The 9,163-nt window shown below is 42.4% G+C and overlaps 1 non-coding gene across 1 annotated transcript; it reads left to right on the plus strand.

Moving 5' to 3' along the window:
* Positions 1-8,389: 8,389 nt before the first annotated feature.
* Positions 8,390-8,495, plus strand: LOC121988079. The gene has a single exon (XR_006113841.1). It is a non-coding gene; the product is annotated as a small nucleolar RNA R71 (small nucleolar RNA).
* Positions 8,496-9,163: the final 668 nt, after the last annotated feature.

The raw sequence follows: 9,163 nt of genomic DNA on the forward strand, positions 1-9,163 counted from the left end.
CCTATCGATCCGGTGGCGAGAGTCAAGCTAGAGAATTTCTCGGCAAGAATGAACCATGGGATGCTCGGGCATGGTTCAAAACACTGGAAAAGTACGATGGAGCTTACGAATCGCGGCGAACATGAGAAGGTGAAGTCGCCTCCTTCCATGCGACATGAGATGCACGTATGTGGTGGGAGAGAATCGGAGCGGCCTAGTGAACCAGATGACATGGGTCGACTTCGAGAAGGAATTCTTTGAGGAGTTCTTTCACATGCGGGTCACCAATCGTCACTACGACGAGTTCTCAGGGCAACCTATCAGTTGAGGAAGCCGTGAAGAAATTCAACAGTTGGCTCGTCTATGCCCGAATTAGTCAGAGAAAGGGAACGAATCCGGTTGATGCTCAAGATGCCGAGGCCGGAAATAGCAATGAACGTGGTGGTGGCGTTCATAGGCCACAAACCACGGAAGAATTAGTGAGCGGTGCTCTAATCACCGATCATTACCAGAATAGCATCAAGCGGCGAAGCAAGTCCTCTCGAAGCTAAAGGTCAAGGAGGCTCGGGCACTCGAAACAGCAAGGCCACAGCTCCCATGGCTCTAACGAAAGGGAACTCCGGCAACAAGCGCAAACCAGGAGTTACCCAAAAGGGACCAGCAAACAAGCGACCTAGTTATCCAAAGTGTGCTACTTGTGGGAAATTCCATCACGAGTTTGTCGTGAGGGCACACGAGGATGCTGAATCTGCGACAGAAGGGCATATGGCAGCGGTGTCCAAACAAGACCGTCTTCCTCGGCCACCGATTCGGTATGGAGGCCAGCCACTCATTACATCGGATCAGCCACTTTAGATGGTCACATATCAGCCAAGGCGATTAGAAGCCCCTCCACTCGACCAATGCGAGGATCTACTCACTCACGAGAGAGGACGCAGCAAATGCCTCAACAGTTGTTACAGGTCAAATTAGTATTTTACAGTAAACTGTCTTATTCGATACTGGAGCAACCCATTCATACATATCCAAGGCATTTCTTTGAGAAGTTAGCAGTACCTCCAGAGGTACTCGGTAGCGAGTACGACGTTACCCTCGGGAGAAATCATGGCGTCTACGACGGCTCGGAGGCGGTGCGGTCACTATAGCGAGCAGAGAGCTCTTTGCGATCGATAGTGATTAATATGACCGACTACGATGTCATCTTCGGATAGACTTCTTGATCAAATACGGTGCCTCCATCGAGTGCCGTAAATAGAAAGTCATATTCCAACCGGAAGCACAGTTCGAATTCGTCGGAGAACCCAGGAGAAAGGCCAAGAAGTTTCTCTCAGCTATGAAGGCACAGAGGTTGATGGATTCAGGATGTACGGGGTTCTTAGCACACGTAGTCAGCACCAGTCAGGACAAGGACCAACAGCTAGCAGAGGTCTGAGTCGTATGTGACTACCCAGCAGTCTTCCCTGAAGAGTTACCAGGCCTAGCACCAGACAGGGAGATCGAATTTGAGATAGAGCTCATTCCCGGTACAAATCCTATCTCCAAAGCACCTTACCGCATGGCTCTAGCAGAACTGAAGGAACTTCATGAGCAACTACAGGAGCTGCTTGACAAGGGCTTCATCCGTCCTAGTCACTCACCATGGGGAGCACCTGTATTGTTCGTGAAGAAGAAAGACGGGAGCATGCGCCTGTGTATAGACTACCGGGCACTGAACCAAGTCACAATCAAGAACAGGTATCCTCTTCCCAGAATAGATGACCTGTTTGATCAGCTAAAGGGAGCAGCAGTGTTCTCTAAAATAGACCTCTGATCAGGTTATCATCAGGTGAAGGTTAAAGAAGGGGACATACCCAAGATAACATTCAGGACTAGATACGGACATTACGAGTTCGTAGTCATGCCCTTTGGCGTGACAAATGCTCCAGCTACTTTCATGGACCTTATGAACAGGGTATTCAGAGAATATTTAGATAGGTTCGTTATCGTGTTCATCGATGACATCCTTATCTATTCCAGAACTCAGGAAGAACACGTAGAGCACCTGAAAACAGTATTGCATACCCTTCAGCAGAATCAACTGTACGCCAAGTTCACCAAATGTGAATTTTGGCTAGATCAGGTGTCCTTCCTGGGTCACATCATCTCAAAGGATGGTATCATGGTAGACCCCAGTAAGATAGAAGCTGTGAGCAACTGGAAAAGACCCAAGAACGCCAGTGAGATCAGAAGCTTTCTGGGATTAGCAGGTTACTACAGGATATTCGTAGAGGACTTCTCCAGGATAGCCTCCCCACTGACAGCTCTTACCAGAAAGAACATAAAATTTCAGTGGACAGAGGACTGTGAGAACAGTTTCAGTGAGCTGAAAAGGAGATTGACCAGTGCACCTATTCTGACTCTACCAGAGAACGCAGATAGCTTTGACATATATAGTGATGCCTCGAAGTTGGGACTAGGAGCAGTGCTGATGCAAGATGGCAAGGTGATCGCCTATGCCTCCAGACAACTTAAGGATTATGAGAAGAACTATCCTACTCATGACCTTGAGCTTGCAGCAGTGGTGTTCGCTCTCAAGATTTGGAGACATTACTTGTATGGAGCTCAGTGCAGAGTGTACAGATCATCGAGTCTTAAGTACTTCTTCACTCGGAAGGATCTGAACACAGATGGCTAGAACTGGTCAAAGACTACGACATAGATATCCTCTACCACCCAGGAAAAGCGAATAGGGTAGCAGACGCCCTCAGCAGGAAGTCCAGCGTTACCCTATTATCTCTAGCAGCCATGTCACCGCCCCTACAGAAGGAGATCTCAGATTTCGGTCTCGAGCTCATAGTCGGATAGCTCTCTACTATGACATTAGAGTCTACCTTGCTCGGTGACATCCAGACAGCTCAGGAGCAGGATCCTGAAATTCAGAGAATCAAGCAAGGTTTAGCAGAATCAGAAGGTGGAGAGTTCAGAGTATCAGATAGCGGGGTGTTGTATTTTGGTGACAGGCTATGTGTTCCGGATTAGGAGGAACTACAGAGGAAAATCCTAGACGAGGCTCACAAGACTCCATATGCGATGCATCCTAGCTCCACCAAAATATACCAGGACATGAAGAAACATTTTTGGTGGCCTGGGATGAAGAGAGACATCGCTCGATATGTCAGCACCTGCCTAACCTGTCAGAGGGTTAAGGAAGAACATCAGAGACCAGGGGGAGTTTTGCAGCCCATACAGATACCAGAATGGAAGTGGGAAGACATTTCTATGGATTTTATAGTGGGATTACCCAGAACCACGAATGGTTTTGATACCATCTGGGTAATAGTCGACAGATTGACTAAATCAGCCCACTTCTTAGCTATCAGGATATCCTACTCCATGGAACAGCTAGCTCAGTTGTATCTCAAGGAGATCGTTAGATTACATGGAGTCCCACGAACCATTATTTCAGACAGAGACAGCAGGTTCACGTCACACTTCTGGGAGTGTGTACAGACAGCTTTGGGCACGAAGTTAAAGTTTAGCATAGCCTTCCATCCGCAGACAGATGGACAGACGGAGCAAGTAAATCAGGTACTCGAGGATATGCTCCGAGCATGTGCCCTAGATTTCAAGGGAAGTTGGTGCAAATATCTGAGTTTAGCAGAATTTGCATATAACAACAGCTAGCTATCAGGCCACTATCAGTATGGCACCTTATGAGGCTCTCTATGGGCAGAGGTGTAGATCTCCAATCTGCTGGTATGAGAGTGGTGAACAGAAAGAGCTAGAACTTCAGACAGATCTAGTGGCAGATACCACAGCAGCTATACAGCTGATCCGCCAGAGGATAGAGACAGCTCAGAGCCGCCAGAAAAGCTGTGCTGATATACGGCGCAGACCTTTGGAGTTTTCAGTTGGGGATTCAGTGTTCCTTAGAGTAGCTCCCATGAAGGGAGTAATGCGTTTTGGGAAGAAGGGCAAGCTAAGTCCCCGATATGTGGGACCATACCTTATCAGCAGAAGAGTGGGCAAGGTAGCATATGAGCTAGAGCTACCCCAGGAAATGTCAGCTGTCCACAATGTATTTCATGTCTCTATGCTGAAGAAGCATATTCCAGATGCCACCCAGGTGATTGAGCCCTAGTCGGTACAGATCCGTGAAGACCTCAGCTATGACAGTCGGCCTATTCAGATAATAGACTGAGCAGTTAAGAAATTGCGGAACAAGGAAGTACCATTAGTCAAGGTTATTTGGCACAGTCACACAGCAGAAGAGGCAATTTGGGAGACAGAAGCCAGCATGAGACAGAAGTACCCAGAATTATTCTAAGTTCGAGGACGAACTTTTTATAAGGTATGGGGGATTGTAACACCCGAAAATTCTCAAAACTATTTTAGAAATATTCTATGATTTTTATGGAATTTTAGAATATTTTTCTAGAATTTTTAGAGTAGCGGAAGTATCAAAAATAAATAGAAAACGAAAATAGCTTAAGCGGGAATTGAACCCGAGACCTATTGGGTCCTACGACTTATTGTGAACCATGGTAACCAAGTGAACCCAGCAGGGCTGTGCTGAAAGGAAAGGGAAACAATTTTATTTAAGTTGGAGTTGGGCCGGAATTATCACTTAATATAAATAGGAAATAATTAGGTGAAGAGTTATTTTTTCTTGGATCGTAGCTTTCTCCACCCCAACCTAATTCTGCCGCCCACTTCTCCTCTCCCTCTCTCGGCGCCAACCATAAGGAAGGCTGAGGTTCGGCCCAAGGACACTTTCCGGCGACGACTTCGACACGAGGACGCTCCCCTCCGCGAGAGGAACGCATAGACGCGAGAAGATCGTCGAAAGGATCGTCTCCTTCGGAAATCCAGCGATTAGAATCGTAAGAAAATCCAAACAGGAGGTAAGAAACCCCTCACCTACAGTATAAGTAGCTTCCGTGTGAATTCCATGTTTTAGTTTAGTAATATGTAGACTTTCGGCACAAGGATGCGAATTAGTACATACTAAGTGTTCGATTAAATTATTTAGCACAGAAAAATGCAACTTAGGCATTTTAATAGCTCAGTAAATGCAATAGAAGCATTTAAATAGTTTAGTTAGCCTTGCCACAGCATATATGGGACTACGGTCCAATGGGTGGGCACCCATAGTCGCCTCTAGGTTCAGATAACCTAGTAAAAGCAAGGTAAATTAATTAGCTATGATCTAGTATTTTACTTCCAGTAGGGGCACTGTACAGGATTAGATATCCATTGGGCTGGGCTCCCATAGTCGGTCCCTAGGTTTAGATAACCTAGTAAACCTTACTAAATTTGGGATTTGCAACCCCGGGTCTAGTTAAGGATGCGCGCATAGCATGTACAGTTGCCGGGCCCACTAGCAATATGATTATGTATTTTAATCTATTATATTATAGTTTTTCAAAACTCACAAAGATCAGTTATGTTAGTTGAGTTTGAATTCAGTTCCAGACTAGCTTAATTTATGTTCAGCTCCGTTTTCTTTATTGTTACACATGATAGTTATGGTTAGCTTTGTATACCATGCTTTTGTGTTCATGTTCAGTGATTTCAGTATGCCATGTTTTAACAAGTTTGACATATGTTTGATAGCATGTTTTTTTTTAAAAGCATAAATGCATCGTATGCATGTTTTAGTGAGGTAGATGGTTTCTTACTAAGCGAAAGCTTATAGATACTTTCTTTTCCTTATACTGCAGATAAAGGTAAAGGAAAGATGGACTAGCGGAGGCTGGAGGGCAATGCTACGAAGATGTGTGTGGGAAGGAACTTGGAAAGAAGATGTTAGGGAACTCTAGCAAGCTTTGTTTATACATTAGTACTTTTTAGTGTTTTAGCAATTTACACTTTAGTATGTTGATCGCTATGAATTAGTTAACCATGCACTCTATTATGCTTAGAACATTATTCTTTATGATGTTAGAATGTTAGTTGTGGTTTTTAGAGTGTTTCCTAGCCATCTTAGAACATGTAATGTGGTTGAGGCACGAAATAGTGCTGAAATCAGGGGTTCTGGTTCGAAATCAGAAACCCAGATCGATCTACAGATCGATCAGAATTGGGTTGTGCCACTGGATCGGTCAGCTGACCAATCCAGTCGCGAACAGAGAGTTAGCAGAGAGTACAGAAGCTCATGGATCGGTCAGCCGGCCGATCCAGATACGAACAGAGAGTACAGAAGCTCACTGATCGGTCAGCCGACCGATCAGTGAGCCACTGGATCGGTCTACCGACCGATCAGTGTACTCCTGGATCGATCGGTAGACCAATCCAGCCGCATACAGAAGCAATATAGCTTATGGATCGGTCAGCCGACCGATCCAGAGTTTTTCTCCGTGCCGGTATCAAGCTGGATCGATCACTGGATCGATCCGACAGCCTAATTGATTCATGGATCGATTTAAATGCCTGATTACAGCTAGTAGGACATCCGAGAGGCATAGATTATCTTCCCTAGCATGTGTACAACTCCTAGGTACACCTAGAATATTAAGTTCAGATTTTACAGTAATCAGTTTAGTAAAATTTCAATCAATCCAGATTTCCGCAATAGTAATTTAGCATAGCATTATGTAGCGATCGGCCTCACAACCTAGTCAGTAGAAGGCGGGTCGTTACACTAGCTCCTCCCACAGCCCATGAAGAAATCATGGCCAACTCATGGAAGTGAAATTTTAACCTGAAAACAAAACAAAAACTAAGTAAAAACACTACCAAAGAATAATAGAGACATGAATTGAAATTAATTAAAAAGAAACTCTTGGGTTGCCTCCCAACAAGCGCTTGTTTAAGGTCATTAGCTCGACCACCTCATTAGATTCATCGAAATCTCGCTCTTAGAAGGGTAAGATATTTTAGAACCCTCCTACCAATGGCTCTTATTATGGAGAGAGTTTTCATCAAAGGAGCTACAAAGTAAAGTATAACTCTCTCCATCTTCGTCTTCTTGGAAATTTTTTCAGGTGGTCGAAGACGGTTCAGATTGAGCTTCCAATTATTGGCCCATGTGAAATCTGCACATTCAAAAGAAAAACAAATCTCCCACAAGCATGTTATATAGTATAGAGCTAGAACCATATCAAGATAAGATGAATAAGTAATAAAAACTGAATCACATCCAACAAAGTCAATTATAGGTACCTCCATAAAGTTTTCCAAAAGATCACAAGAAATACTAACCTTACTTTGCTGAGAAATACCTGAAATTTCTAAACATATAGATGTGACTTCCTCTGAATCAAATGATGGTTCTAGCTCTAGCTCAGGTGTTGATGATATCAATGATGGTGATTCTTGAGACTCTGCTAGCTCTACATAAGTCCCTACACATTGTTCCACAACATGATCAATTCTTAAAACCTCTAAGGGTTGTGTTGACAAAGGTGGTGATCCTTGAGATGCTGCTTCCACAATACAGCTCCCTACACATTCTTCCATATCATCATCATCAACACATACATTAAAAAATAAATCAACATCTATGTCCTCAATAGGAGAATCAATAACAAGAGGATCAATAACTTCACTTGCAGTTTTAAGTTGATCTACCACATCACATTCATCATCTGAAAATTCAATGTCACTATAACACCCTATAAAATTTTGAGGTAGATCTGAAAACTTATTTACCACTGCATTATCAATAAAATCCTCATCTGAAAAATCCTCATCTTCATATACATTCAAAAATCTACACTCAACCATATTAGTGTCACAGGATTTGCCGAAGTCTTTATTTTCATTGACCCCCACTAACCTTTGTGGAAAAGGAACCCTTAGTGAAGGTCCTGGGAAAGACTGAACTTCCTTTTTCCCAAATTCCCTTTGAGCTTTTGGAAGAGGTCCAACTTGCTTATCTAGTGTTGGTGTGATTAATCGTTGAGGGAAAGGTACTTGTGGCCTTTGGGAACTTCCTAGAGAAATGGAACTGAGTTCTTGTGATCTTCTATTATTCTTCTCCTAAATTCTAAACATGTCATTCTTCAGAAGTTCTTCATGATTTTTTCCACTTCTCAACCCAACATCATCACACTATTCATTAGATCTTGACTGTGTAGGAGGGGGATCTTCTTTAAACCATTTTGAAACAATACTATCAAGCTTTGCCCCCAAATGTTTGAACTCCTCACTCTGTGACTTGTGAATTTCAACATTTTTAGGTGGTTGAACTTCATTTTGTTTGACAGGCTCTCTTACATTTATGGCTTGCACTTCTTGAATATCTGAGGGAAATTCCATCCAACTTTTGTTCGACCATTCATGGAGGTTCAATGTCACTTGATCAATTAATGAATAAGCTTCATCTACACTTTTGTCCATAAAAGAACCTCCAGCTGATGAATCCAATAAACTCTTGTCTGAGAAAGAAATTCCCCCATAGAATATGTGCAAAATCAACCATTTTTCAAAACCATGATGAGGGCACTGTCTTTGAAGACTCTTGCATCTATCCCATGCTTCAAATAATGATTCTCCATATGCCTGAGCAAAATTTGTTATGCAATTCCTCATATACACTGTTCTGCTTGGAGGGAAAAAATGATTCAGAAATTGCTTCTCCAATTGTTCCCAACTTGTGATACATTGAGGATGGAGAGAATATAACCAAGTCATTGCTTCATCCTTGATACTGAAAGGAAATGCCATCAATCGAACTGCATCTGCTGATACTCCTTCACATTTCACCAAATCATAAATCTCTAAAAATGTTTCAAGATACAGATAAGGAATTTCTGATACTTCTCCTCCAAATTTGTGACCTTGTATCATAAAAATTATAAACTTTCTGCTTCAATTTGAGGTTGCACAATGGGAGATAAAAATCTTACAGAAAAGGGTATAGAAAAATTTCTCATGGGCCTGCTTGACATATTAGTGCTCATGGATATTCAAGAAAAAAAATTATCAAGAATCAAAGACAAGAAATAAAATGCAATATGGAAAACAAGAAAGAAAATGTAAAATTTAAATTGTAAGAAAGAAAGTGCATAATGAAAACAAGAAAGAAAAGACAAAAGGAAAAAGAAAAATGTCTAGAATAATTCATATGCTAATCAACTAACAAGATATTTTTACAAAAGAAAAGCAGAGAAAAATTTAAAGAAAAATAAGAACAGAGAAAAGCTAGACTAGAATGCTAGAAATCAAGAATGCAGAATTAGAATAGCAACAAGAAAAATTT

Source organism: Zingiber officinale, chromosome 5B (genome assembly GCF_018446385.1).
Source record: "Zingiber officinale cultivar Zhangliang chromosome 5B, Zo_v1.1, whole genome shotgun sequence".
Lineage (NCBI taxonomy): Eukaryota > Viridiplantae > Streptophyta > Magnoliopsida > Zingiberales > Zingiberaceae > Zingiber > Zingiber officinale.